The sequence below is a fragment of the Schistocerca americana genome, chromosome 5, assembly GCF_021461395.2.
Source record: "Schistocerca americana isolate TAMUIC-IGC-003095 chromosome 5, iqSchAmer2.1, whole genome shotgun sequence".
Lineage (NCBI taxonomy): Eukaryota > Metazoa > Arthropoda > Insecta > Orthoptera > Acrididae > Schistocerca > Schistocerca americana.
The window spans coordinates 473,771,559-473,786,601 of record NC_060123.1 but is presented as its reverse complement, the minus strand read 5'-3'; positions in this window follow the sequence as shown (position 1 = coordinate 473,786,601).

The window sequence follows — 15,043 nt, the reverse complement described above, 5'->3', positions numbered from 1 at the left end:
AGCGGCATTCGTACCGGTTACTTTGCCTGAGATAGTATGTGTGGCATTTTTTGCACGGATAGATGTTATAGTGTTCTTTTTGAAAGTGGAATGCACCCCCTTCTTTCAAAACGCCTTGCAATTCACTAGAGCTAACCTAGAAGTAGTCCCTAAGACAAGAAAGAAGTATAAAAAGCGCAGCAAGAAATGAGTACTGAAAATGGCTTTGCTGTAACCTTCTTTCACACACAAGAACCAAATAAAGGAAAACACATTTAGGAAATAAATATAAATCGTAGCAGGAGTCTATTACGTAAAATCATGTTCTAATATTATGTTGCACACGTTGTTCATCGCGTTAGATTTGCAGTTCTTCAAAAGTTATGAAGTACATTTTGTATTTCCATAGCTGAAAAGGAGAAACAAATATTTCAGTGTTCCGCGAAATGCGTTTCCGATATTTTACAGTTAACATCCGACTGCCGTGTAACTTCGTTGTTAAAAAAATATCTACAGTCTGTAGTTACCGGTAGACGGAATATTGCACCCAGAATGAAATAAAAATTCTGCCGGAATTCCCACAACGGTTTGTCAGTGTTGTGAGGTTGAGTATCCCTGCGGAGAAAAACTCTCGCTGTTGATCTGACCGGACGCTTGGGTTTCTAGTGAACATTTCATTGCAATCTGCTATTAACTGACGCACGTTGCTGCCCAGTGGGAATTTGTTGTTGTGTGCGAACGTTCGACGTGGAACCGTAGCGCGAACTATTCAATTTTTCCTACAATTTCGGTATGTAAATGCTGGTCATTGATCACGTAACCCCTGGATCGCACTCTGAGACTGACCCGTTCTGAATATAAAGCGGCGATTTGCAACAGAGCTGCCTGTGAATAAATGAAGCATTTGAGAGTGTGACTAATGACATCCAATTTTTGCACAAATAAAACTTAGGCTCTATCTGTTTCCTTATGATCATAGAACGTAGTTGCCACAGCACAGAAAATTATATCGTTAGTGTTTCATGATTGTATATGAAAATGTTGAAAAAAGAACACCTGGGCTGTGTTGCGTTGACAACGAAAATCTTCAGGCGGTTGCCAGAGCTACACGTCAAGACATGACATATATACGACATTTGCTCATGGAGATCTTAAATTTTAGCCACAGGAAGAGAATAAACAGTATATTTTATATTATCCTTTCTAGAAAAATACACTGTACAATGAAATAAACGTATCATTTTTTCGAAACTGCATAATTCCCACCCACTGCAACGCATAAGTGTGCAGTTTGACCCAAAGGTGCCTATAAATTCGTCTCTAATGGTACGAAAGCTTGTCACACTTGAGATCTACGATGTTTCAAGCTCCGAGGTGTCCACAGTTGCGAAAAAAACGGTTACACTTCAGAAGTTCAGTTGATTTGTAAAGGGGGTTAATGATGTCACGACAATTTTGCCCAACGTCACTTCGGGCGTCACATGATGGTTGCGTCGAAATCACGCGGTTTTCTCATGAGTGATCGGGGAAAACATTCCAGACACACCGCCGCTTAGAATTAGCGCAAATGGGCCACACGGGGTGGCACGAAGTTCGTCAATGAAAGCAGCCATTTCCTTGGGGCGTTGATTGCCTCACACTTCATGGTAAAAAACGAGTGTGTGGTAGATGAGCAACAGGAACACGTTCTTGACAAGTTTTGATATTCCTGACACCCTCGGAAGTTTCAGCCCTTCTGTGAGGATACTGTGGGACTGTATCCGCATTTGGAGCCAAACGCGACCGCAATATTTGCTCTCGTCCAAGGTAGAAACCAACAGGGACCGTCAGAAACCATTCTACGGAATTTTAATGTGTTCCATGGCAGGAAAGGATACCTAAAAATTTTCGTACTTTCTATTTTACGTCATCCTGCGCTGTGAATAGTTAGGAGGGAGGGAGTGAATAATGCGACAAAAGATCTCTCTAACACCTCTCAGTTCCTCAAAACCCTCAATGACATCTGCCCATCTTTCTTGAGAATTTTAGAAATGGTCGCAATCAGAAGCAGCCTGTTAAATACCCGTAGGCGCCTGCAGGTAGGCAACTGATTGACTTCCGTGAAAACCATCTCGCCTCTGCCTGAATGCTCGGTTTTCTGTTGCCCGCGAAAGAGAGTCTCGGCCCAACACACAATTTCAATCTGCCAGGAAGTTTCACTTGAGAGCTGGTGGTGTGTCTAATGTTACTGGAACTTTTCCGGTGGAGCTCGTTCACGTGTTAGCATCTTTCCGTCTTTAAGAAAACTCATACGATTGTCATGAATAGTATGAAAGCTCATTCCTACAGGTCATGTAGACTGTTGGCTGTAGGGTAATCGCTGAAGAGCAAGTGGGTATGAGACGGACTCACAATAACTATAGAAACGACTTCTTCCAGAATTACACACCACGAGAACATCGTACGACTGTTCCACGGGCTCTGGCGAATAGATGGATAACAACAGTTGAAATCCGAGCAGAGGTTAAAGGCAGTGTGCCTCTACGAACTGTGTGGTTCATATTACTGAGAGCAGGATTGAGACATCGGATTGCCATTTGTCGTTTACTACTGGTACTATAGCTCCGAGATCAGGGACTGGCATGGTGTAGAACCAGAATCAAGTGGGACATTGAGTGCTATTGTGTAGTGTCCAGCGATTAGACTCATATCTGTTTGTGGCGGTCACATGGAGGCCACAGTGCACGTAGATGACGTGATGAAAGTTCACAGATTGTCGACAGCGATTGTCGAGACTCATACCACTCCTATTTCTGGACTCATAGTGTGAAGAACTATAGAATGTAACAGGACTGATTTCATAAATGTTGAAGGCAGACTGAGTGGTCGCCATTATGTGGCAGGAATGGCTAACCATGTTATCACACTCTTCACGACCAGGGCACAAAAAGACATACTCCAGCAGGATAATGTAAGATCCCACACTGCAGTTCATATCACAAACTCCGTAAGGATTATGTATATAGTAATAATTGGCAGCCAATCTGTACAATCGCAGTTGTGCGATTGTGCGATTGTACAGCATTGGTAGCCAATTATTAAAATAAAAATGATTGCAGGCCTCAGACGGGATTTTATGTCCTGTATATCGTATGTATATGGTGACCCATTTCTCTTGACCACCCTAAATAACTGTTTGTCCAGATGCAAATTACAAAATGTTTCAAGCACATTTTCTTTAGCCTTCAGGGGGACATCAATCAGCATGATTGCCCTCGTTGTAGTTTGTTTTTTACAGATATAAACACTGGTGTGACTCTTTTAAAAGGCCCCTGTATTTTTTATTCGGTACTTCATTTCTTCTCCTAAAGATCTATTCAAAAATGTATCACAGTGTACCATTCACTGAAACACAACATTATTAATTACACGATACAACATTGACGTTGACGCTCCCAGTGCTTAGTGCAGGTATTCGGGGTAATGGAACACCTCCACGTGCTGATGTTGACAGAGGTCAGATGTAAACATAAGTAGAATGCACACCCGTCGTTCCGTCAACCATCGTCAGTTGAAGAGTTGTGTGAGTAAAATGTACACCAACGAAGAGAAGGTAGAGATCCTACTCTTCTATGGCGAATGTTAGTTAGCAGAACAGTAATTGCAATACTGTTTTCTTATGTACGGGTACATTTAGCATAGTAGTTAAGTCGCTTTAAATACTGTTTTGTAGAGTAGGCATGCTGCAAAGGCTGTCCTTCCTACAAACTGCATAGACATAACGTTTCTTTTATTGTTGTTGCTCCGCAGGCAGCGGAACTGTACAGAAAGCGATATCCTGAGAAGAACCCATCTTCCCGAGGATGTTTTATCGTCTTGTTGCGACGCCTCAGGAAACGGCAAGTTTCAACCCACGACAACGCAGAGATTGGCATTCCTAAAACCAGTGTACGTCGTATTCTTACAAGTCACCGGTTCCATCTTTACCGACATCAAGAAATGCATGGAAATGATTTCCAGACTCGTGTACAGTTCTGTCAGTGGGCACAGCGGCAAATCTTCGTGAACCCGAACTTCTTCTCGAATGTTCTATTTACCGATGAATGTTCCTTCTGAAACAAAGAACAGGTAAATAAAAGGAACATGCATTATTGGCCCAGCGACAACCCACGATGGCTTGGACTGGTCGAACATTAGCGTCAATGGAGAGTTAACGTCTGGTGTGGTATGCTTGGTACTACGATTGTTTGCCCTTATTTTATGAATGGTAGTCTAAACGACACAGCGTATGCCAACTTCCTCAGACGAATTCATCCTCCTCTTCTGGATGAAGTGCCGCTAAGAACCAGCATGCTTACGTGGTATCAACACGATGGATGTCCAGCACATAATGCCTTGCGTGCACGTCGTGTTCTGAACCGAAAGTATCCTGCCAGATGGATTGGTCGAGGAGGAACAATTACTCGGCCTGCTAAATCTCCTGATTTAAATCCTCTGGACCTTTTGCTTTGAGGCTGCATTAAAGTCGTTGTCTATCGTGATATTCCAACAACTCCAGAGGACATGCAGGAACGTATCGTTCTTGCTCGTAATTCTCTTCATCAGGCAACACTGAAAGAAGTAAATAATTGTTTCATCGCACGAGTGCACCAGTGTATCGCTGTCCAGGGTCACCACTCTGCGCACCTTCGAATGTTCTACTCCCGGGCAATGGTAGAGGAGAGTCAAAGTCAATTTTGCATTATGTTTTTACTTGGTTTTCATTTGTTTTCTGACAACTCCAGCAAGTGGACGAGTTTGTGATCCCGGGCTCAAAGTCAATGTTTGTTATGTTAATAATAACGTTGTGCTTCAGTGAATGGTACACCGTGATATATTTTTGAACAACTCTTTAGGAGAAGAAATTAATTACCGAATAAAAAACACAGTGTGCCATTTAAAAAAGTCAAATCGCTGCTCATATTTTTGTAAGAAAGAAAGCTGCAACGTAGGTAATCATGCTGATTGATGCCCCCTTGATGGCTAAAGACCATTTCCTTGACACATTTTGTAATTTGCATCCGGACAAAGAGTTATTTAGGGTGGTCAAGATAAAAGGGACACCCTGTATATGTATATTAATACCAAATTCCAATACGCAATGTTCATGAACTAACGTCTACTTCAAGCATGGCAAGAAATTCCTCAATATGACAGTCGGGGATTGTTTTCTCCCACGCCACAACGAGTACAAGAGTGTAATCGTTGCCGTGGGACGACCCGATGCTTATGTTGACGACAGCATTTCAGAAGGGAATGAAACTTTAATGGTTTAATACCCTGTGTACGTGTGGCATCGGCCGCTATCCCGTCGGCCACACTTTCAACTTCGCATGCCGCCGGTTACGCAGCTGCGTTTCCTACAGCCGCCACCGCGGCACGAGAGCGGTTCCACGAACCACTACGCCACTGCCAATGAAACGCAAGCATCCCCTCTCCGGAGCTCCAGCGGCGGACGTACTGAAGTTCGACATCTAGGCACTGAGATCTTTTCGCGTGTTTCGCCAGTTGAACAACATTTACAGATTTTCACAGTGCCCAGACTCGACGTCTTATGAATAAACGTTGTATCGAACATGACAGATTTATACACTACTGGCCTTTAAAATTGCTACACCACGAAGATGACGTGCGACAGACGCGAAATTTAACCGACAGCAAGAAGATGATGTGATATGCAAATGATTAGCTTTTCAGAACATTCACACAAGGGTGGCGCCGGTGGCGACACCTACAACGTTCTGACATGAGGAATGTTTCCAACCGATTTCTCATACACAAACAACAGTTGACCGGCGTTGCCTGGTGAAACGTTGTTCTGATGCCTCGTGTAAGGAGGAGAAATGCGTACTATCACGTTTCCGACTTTGATAAAGGTGGGATTGTAGCCTATCGCAATTGCGGTTTATCGTATCGCGACATTGCTACTCGCGTTGGTCGAGATACAATGACTGTTAGCAGAATATGGAATCTGTGGGTTCTGGAGGGTAATACGGAACGCCGTGCTGGATCTCAACGGCCTCGCATCACTAGCACTCGAGATGACAGGCATCTTATCCGCATTGCTGTAACGGATCGTGCAGCCACGTCTCGATCCCTGAGTCAACATATGGGGACGTTTGCAATACAACAACCATCTGCACGAACAGTTCGACGACGTTTGCAGCAGCATGGACTATCAGCTCGGAGACCATGGCTGCGGTTACTTTTGACGCTGCATCACAGACAGGAGCGCCTGCGATGGTGTACTCAACGACGAACCTGCGTGCACGAATGGCAAAACGTCATTTTTTCGGATGAATCTAGGTTCTGTTTACAGCATCATAATGGTCGCATCCGTGCCTAGCGACGTCGCGGTGAACGCACATTGGAAGCGTGTGTAAGTCATCACCATACTGGCGTATCATCCGGCGTGATGGTATGGGATGCCATTGGTTACACTTCTCGGCACCTCTTGTTCCCATTGACGGCACTTTGAACAGTGGACGTTACATTTCAGACGTGTTACGACCCGTGGCTCTACCCTTCATTCGATCCCTGCGAAACCCTACATTTGAGCAGGATAATGCAGGTGCTGTATGGGCCTTTCTGGATACAGAAAAAGTTAGACTGCTGCCCTGGCCAGCACATTCTCCAGATCCCTCACCAATGCAAAACGTCTGGTCAGTGGTGGCCGAGCAACTGGTCGTCACAATACGGTAGTCACTACTCTTGATGAACTGTGGTATCGTGCTGAAGCTGCATGGGCAGCTGTACCTGTACACGCCATCCAAGCTCTGTTTGAATCAATGTCCAGGCGTATCAAGGCCGTTATTACGGCCAGAAGTGGTAGTTCTAGGTACTGATTTCTCAGGATCTATGCACCCAAAATGGCGTGAAAATCTAATCACATTTCAGTTCTAGTACGAGGGCAGTTCAATAAGTAATGCAACACATTTTTTTTTCTGAAGCAGGGGTTGTTTTATTCAGCATTGAAATACACCAGGTTATTCCCCAATCTTTTAGCTACACAACACTATTTTTCAACGTAATCTCCATTCAATGCTACGGCCTTACGCTACCTTGAAATGAGGGCCTGTATGCCTGCACGGTACCATTCCACTGGTCGATGTCGGAGCCAACGTCGTACTGCATCAATAACTTCTTCATCATCCGCATAGTGCCTCCCACGGATTGCGTCCTTCATTGGGCCAAACATATGGAAATCCGACGGTGCAAGATCGGGGCTGTAGGGTGCATGAGGAAGAACAGTCCACTGAAGTTTTGTGAGCTCCTCTCGGGTGCGAAGACTTGTGTGAGGTCTTGCGTTGTCATGAAGAAGGACAAGTTCGTTCAGATTTTTGTGCCTACGAACACGCTGAAGTCGTTTCTTCAATTTCTGAAGAGTAGCACAATACACTTCAGAGTTGATTGTTTGACCATGGGGAAGGACATCGAACAGAATAACCCCTCTAGCGTCCCAGAAGACTGTAACCATGACTTTACTGGCTGAGGGTATGGCTTTAAACTTTTTCTTGGTAGGGGAGTGGGTGTGGCGCCACTCCATTGATTGCCGTTTTGTTTCAGGTTCGAAGTGATGAACCCATGTTTCATCGCCTGTAACAATCTTTGACAAGAAATTGTCACCCTCAGCCACATGACGAGCAAGCAATTCCGCACAGATGGTTCTCCTTTGCTCTTTATGGTGTTCGGTTAGACAACGAGGGACCCAGCGGGAACAAACCTTTGAATATCCCAACTGGTGAACAATTGTGACAGCACTACCATCAGAGATGTCAAGTTGAGCACTGAGTTGTTTGATGGTGATTCGTCGATCATCTCGAACGAGTGTGTTCGCACGCTCCGCCATTGCAGGAGTCACAGCAGTGCACGGCCGGTCCGCACGCGTGAGATCAGACAGTCTTGCTTGACCTTGCGGCGATGATGACACACGCTTTGCCCAACGACTCACCGTGCTTTTGTCCACTGCCAGATCACGGTAGACATTCTGCAAGCGCCTATGAATATCTGAGATGCCCTGGTTTTCCGCCGAAAGAAACTCGATCACTGCCCGTTGTTTGCAACGCACATCCGTTACAGACGCCATTTTAACAGCTCCGTACAGCGCTGCCACCTATCGGAAGTCAATGAAACTATACGAGACGAAGCGGGAATGTTTGAAAATATTCCACAAGAAATTTCCGGTTTTTTCAACCAAAATTGGCCGAGAAAAAAAATGTGTTGCATTACTTATTGAACTGCCCTCGTATAATATATTTGTCCAGTGAATACCCGTTTATGATCTGAATTTCTTGGTGTAGCAATTTTAATGGCCAGTATTGTACATCTCATGTGTATGTACTTATTTGTACTTTCGAATCTACTCTTAGCACCTGACGCTTCAGCAACAAAGTTATGTATTACTTTTAGTATTTGATATTAGATTTATAATAAATTAATATCTGGATGCTCTGTTCACGAACGGCGTCTGTCCCTCGCTCCTGTATCCACTAAAGAACCATACATCGTGCGAAGGAAAACGTAAATGATTCCTACTAAATTCTTTTTTAAGTGTGTGCGTCTATTAGTTTGATATACGTAAGTTGAAATATTTAAGATGAGATATTTAACGAGTTATGACAACATCTAATTGTTGAGCTTTTGTTCATATTTAGGTTTAACAATTTACTGAACTGCTGTCAGCAGTTTCTTGCCTCGTACAAGCGCAACCAGCCCAGCACCAAAAGGCCCCAGAGTTTAAAATAGGAATTCAGCTGCCGCTCTAATCTTCCGACAGTTGGATGAGACGAAGAAAACATGGAAAGAATACGTAACATAGCTGCATCAACATCTGACGCCTGCAAAATCACAAATGAATCCCATCGTGCACTTTCATTTTTATGTGTGGTAGTGTACACCTACATCTACATCTACATCTACATCTACATTTATACTCCGCAAGCCACCCAACGGTGTGTGGCGGAGGGCACTTTACGTGCCACTGTCATTACCTCCCTTTCCTGTTCCAGTCGCGTATGGTTCGCGGGAAGAACGACTGTCTGAAAGCCTCCGTGCGCGCTCTAATCTCTCTAATTTTACATTCGTGATCTCCTCGGGAGGTATAAGTAGGGGGAAGCAATATATTCGATACCTCATCCAGGAACGCACCCTCTCGAAACCTGGTGAGCTAGCTACACCGCGATGCAGAGCGCCTTTCTTGCAGAGTCTGCCACTTCAGTTTGCTAAACATCTCCGTAACGCTATCACGGTTACCAAATAACCCTGTGACGAAACGCGCCGCTCTTCTTTGGATCTTCTCTATCTCCTCCATCAACCCGGTCTGGTACGGATCCCACACTGATGAGCAATACTCAAATATAGGTCGAACGAGTGTTTTGTAAGCCACGTCCTATGTTGATGGACTACATTTTCTAAGGACTCTCCCAATGAATCTCAACCTGCTACCCGCCTTACCAACAATTAATTTTATGTGATCATTCCACTTCAAATCGTTCCGCACGCATACTCCCAGATATTTTACAGAAGTAACTGCTACCTTAAGGGTTTATGGACAGCCCTGTAGGATTCATGGTGTCAGTTCTTTACAGCACTACGTCAGACATTAGTCGAGTCCATGCTACGTCCTGCTGCTTAGCGCTGGGTACAGGATTTTAAATTCGAGGAAGAGACAGTGGGTACCACTGACAGCAAGGAGGCGTGACAAATTATATTCGATGAGGAAATGCAAAAAGGAAGGGTAGAGTCTAACGTTCTGTCTATGTCTTGGTTATCAGCGATGGAAATAAATCTCGTACTAGACGAGATAGGAAAAAAGCTGCCCATGACACTCTCAAACGATTCATCTAGCCATTAGTCTGATTTCGTTTAGGGAAACTACGGAAGCTCAAATCAGGATGAACAGACGTAGACTCCTAGCTGTTACTCCCAAATTGGAAGGAAGAGTCATCTTGGCTTAACGCCCGTCGACGTACTCGGATTGCCAAACGACGAGGAAGGCTATCGGGTCTACATCTACATACATATTCCGGAAGCGTGGCGGAGGGTACGTTGAACCACTACTAGTCACTTCCTTTCCTGTTCCACTTGCAAACAGGGCGGGGGAAAAATGGTTATTACATGCCTCAGTGGCCCTTACGGGAAGCGCACGTAGGAGGAGAACAGTTATGCAGTCAGCTTAAAATGCCAGTTCTCTAATTGTTCTAAATAGCCTTCCTCGAAAAGAAATTCGTCTTCCCTCCACGCATTCCCATTTCAGTTCCCGAAGCATCTCCGTAATACTTGCGCACAGATCAAACCTACCGGTAACAAATCTAGCAGTCCATCTCTGAATTCTTCGGTGTTCCTTTAATGTGACTTAGTGGGGATCTAAGACACTCGAGCAGTACTCAAGAATGGGTTGCACTAGTTCTATATCCGGGCTCCTTTACAAATGAACCAAATTTTTCTAAAACTCTCCCAATCATCCGAAATCGACCATCTCCTTCCCTACTACTGTCCGTACGTGCTCTTTCCATTTCATATCGCTTTGCAGAGTTATTCCTAGATATTTAATCGACCTCGCTGTGTAAAGTAGCACATCACAAATGCTGTATTCCAACATAACGGGATTGTTTTTCTTACTCATCGCATTAAACTACATTTTCCTACAGTTACAGCTAGCTGAAATTCATCACGCCGAATTTTTTGTCAGTCACCTTGTATCCTGCTACAGTCATTCAACGACGTCAGCTTCCCGTACACCACAGCTTCATCAAACAGTCGCAGATTACTGCTCACCCTGTCTGTCACATCACGTCATTTGTGTATACTGGATCCTATTAGTTACGAAGAGTCCTTTTCAAAGAGACAATCGCAGCATTCACCAAAGTGAGCAGCTAAACTGCGGAAAATCGCTCTCTGGTTGACGTAAAGCATGCTGGAGCTAATTTAAGGTCTCAAAAAGACATTTTAGCCGTTTTGTGGCATAACTCGGGGAGGGCGTGGGAGGCAGCCGCCGGCTTTTTTGGATATGGCGTCTTGGCAAAGCTCCAGTGCTCATTTGGACAACAGGTTCAGGCGAGCCGAAAGATACTCGGAGGGAGCTGTAGCCCCTTAAGTAAGGAAAGTCCAGGACTTTTTCCGCTCACCTGGTGGTCACAATAAGAAACAAGGATTGACCTGCAGGAAACATGGCACCATGTAGAGTGCTTTATGAGAAGTATGAGGCGAACTATATGGAACAAATAACTACCTCAGATAACTAAGAAGATGATACATTAAATGCAGTATATAGCAATTCCATACCTGCCAACTTTCAAAAACAGTAATCCAGAAAATCCCAAAAATTTAACGCGTGCATGCACCACGAGTTGTTCAAACATAGCAAGAAAAGACTACACAGAAAGAGATTACAAATAATGTTAACACATATAATGTAGCTACATTTTAAGGCCACTATTTTTGAGCTATAACGTTACTTACATACACAAGTTACTTGCTGATGAGTGTTAATTTTTTGCCACTTGTGATAAAGATAAAACAGAATGCATTACCCTGGATAACCTATCGTAATTTAAGAACACCATCAGCTCCACGAATGCTCATCAAGCAAGCCCATTTGGTATCACCTGTCAAGTTCTCGCTCTCAACAGTTGCGGAGTCATTAATCTGCAGGGTCACAAATTGCCTGTGAAGCAGAGTCATTGCGTCCTCAACTGACTCGCTTCCCTTCCTCGGCAACAATGATGTAAGCCTTTCTACAAGAAATTCTACAGAAGAAAACTTAGCATCCTCAATTTTGGAAACTTCTGCAACCTTTGCATGCTTCAGTACTTCATCACTCAGGGGAAACCTGTTGATGATACAATCACATGCAGAGCAGAAGTAAGCCCTGACAGACGAAAATAATGTTGATTTGTGTTTATCATTAAGTTTCTTCACCAAATTCATTGTCTGAACGCCAATAACTAGATCATCACTGTCTCTCTGATTCTCAACAAGATGGTACCGAACTTTCTGTAACAGGGAACTCTTTATAACTTTAGGTTTAACAACCTTGGAAAGAAGCTGCTGTAATAGGTTCGTCATTAGTTCTAACAGTTTATAAATTTAAGGGCAAGCACTCTGAAGTGCAGAGCGGAGACTCCCAAATACATGAATGATAGCATACAGGAAAGCACAGTATGCAAGCCTGAACAGAGAAACAAACAGTTTTTCTTCACGGGTTTGAATAATGTTGTTCTTCAGCACAGGAGTGTGAGATTTTCTGGCAGATGCAAATCTCTTGGGGACAACGAATTCTGATGCCTCAGTAGCTTTGTTCTTTCCATGGGTTTAAAAAGAGATAGCTCAGCTTTTGGGATTGTAAACGATGTTAACCTACTTGATGCACACTGAGCACTAACACGCACCTCATCTTTAGAGAACCCAACTAATGGATCCCACTGCTCCAACAGTCTCTGCAGACAATTTCCTAAAGATGGCCATCTTGTGCAGACATGTTTCAATATCTTCTTAGTTTCCTTGTCGTGAAGCTCTTGGAACTTCTTCAGGCGTTCCTTCCTCTTGCAACTCTTTTCTAAATAATAGAAAATGTCGACTAAAAGTTCATAAATCCTAACAGGCGAAGTGCTTGCACCTTTCTCAGCAGCCAAGTTGATCAAATAACATGAGGAACCCAGCACAAAGATATATGGCTTTGCTTCCCTTAACACAGAGCAACCCCATCTTTTTTTCCAATCATGATTGGAGCGTTGTCTGAACAGAACGCTACACAATTTTCAATTGGTATTTTGTAACACTCCAACTGTGAAATTAACAAATTCCCAATATTTATGTCCTGTTGAATCACCCACCAAGGCTGGGACAGACATCACTGAAGTACTATCTTTTCCTGCTTTTCCTCAAAACAGGTGACGACTAAAGGATAAAGCTTAGCATCACTGTCATTGCTCCCATCTTAGCCAAAGTAAATGGTTCACGTTGCATGCAACTAATGAGTTCATTTCTTGAATCTGTAGCCATTTCTTTCAAAATATGTGAAGTCTTTGTACGACCACAACTGCCTCCAAGTGACATTGTTTCCCCTCAGTGAGCCCCAAACACAGCCCTAATGGGTTATAACTGCGAGGTTTGGCGAATTTTTTGAGTCAACGACCCGTTTATGTTTCGAGGTATAAGTTTTTCAGTACGCAACGTGGTGGTATCGATATCTATTATCGATATCTGCTTCGCGGCCTACTGGCGTGACTTCATCATTCTCGCTCGCCGCTAGATGGCGCGTTTGCGCGTCCTTGTGAGTTTTGCAGTATTGTCTGCGTAAAGTGCAAGACCAGACTCTCCAGGGAGAGGCAAAATGGAAGAGACGGCTTTTGGGACACGAGGCGCTGTCTGCGTTGAAAGAGTGTGTTGCCATATATGCGGGAAACATTATGATCTATGGGGAACATTGAACGGTAGGTGTTTGGCAAGATGTTTTCTGGTGCATTCCATTCATGGGCTAATTGGATCAGACCACCACATTCCTGGCCGTTTATGCTGCATTAATTTGTACACCGTGAGCATCCAGCGAGGTTCAATAGTTTCCTTGTGCATTTGGCAAGACGCTCAATCGCATGGTTGCTGAGGACACGAGTTGTTTTGGAGCGGGGCCTCCTCTGCCTTCTTCTTGCGTCGTTTTGCTGTCCAGCATGTTACTTTGAGTGCATTTCAAAAAAATGGCTCTGAGCACTATGGGACTCAACTGCTGAGGTCATTAGTCCCCTAGAACTTAGAACTAGTTAAACCTAACTAACCTAAGGACATCACAAACATCCATGCCCGAGGCAGGATTCGAACCTGCGACCGTAGTGGTCCTGCGGTTCCAGACTGCAGCGCCTTTAACCGCACGGCCACTTCGGCCGGCCTGAGTGCATTTGTTTCAATATATATCCGTTTGTAATTGTTACTCTGTTAAGGTCTCTGTCACTCATAATGTGCCTAAGGTTGTTAAGCTGAGCTAAAGGCTTCGGGACACGACACTGTTGTTTAATATTCATCATTCCTGGGTGCCAGCATCACACGTTTCTTCACATTTGTGCTTAATCCTGGTTATTCATTTAATGTATGTTCATGATTTAAAATGCGTTGGTTTTAGTTGTGTGTTAGATGGGTGGCCGTGCCGGGGTCCTCAAGGACTTTATTGAGGACGTTAATAAGCAGAAATGGGTTAGCTGCTCGCCCTCGCCCTTTCTGATGCTGTGGTAAGGTCTTGTTTGGCTTTCTCTATAAGACTGCATCCGTCTCGAGCCTTACGTTCATGATTAAACACCCAGAAACTTTGGTGGCACTATTTGACACTTCTCACTAGCCCTCAGGGCCACTATTTTCAATGTAATTAATGATGTTTCAAATTGTATAAAATTGATTGGTCTCATTTAGAGCTTTTACCAAACGAATTTGTTTAGTACATAATTTAATTGATACTCAAATTGTAACTTAATGGGCAGTAAGTTGACACAATTAGGTTTTCAGAATTTGTCGTTGATTTGCATCTAACTGAAGAGGCTTAGGTGTCTGTTTATCTTGTGCTTCCTTTGGTGAAGGGCTATTATGACTGTATTACTGTTTGATTTGGACACACGTCTTGCTTAGGCAGTTCCTTCGCCGCGCTGTTTCCTACCGGTCAGAGTTTCTCGCCTTGAGTAAGGAATCTGTTCGAGCGACCCGCCACTGGGTGGCTCTGTATTACCGCCTGCGCGTGCTCTGCGAGGCGAGATTGCAGCATGTTGTTTGTAGGGCAGGGCGAGACCTGACACCGACACTTACCTCTGCTGGCATCTTTCACGCCGCTTCGTCGGCTCCCAAGTTGAGTTTGCTTTTCCTTCTGTAACCTTAGCCACTTGTTCCTCATTGCCCCAGTGCCTCACTTTCTGTCTAGCTCCTTGATCGTTACTGCAAATGCAATCCTGCGCTACCAAGGACTTACTGTCCTTGACTAAAAGACATGTTATTCAGTTGTATTTTTGTTAAGTAATTCATTCTCGTAGAAAGATTGTCGTTCTGAAACTGTTTCGGGGCCCACTGCTAC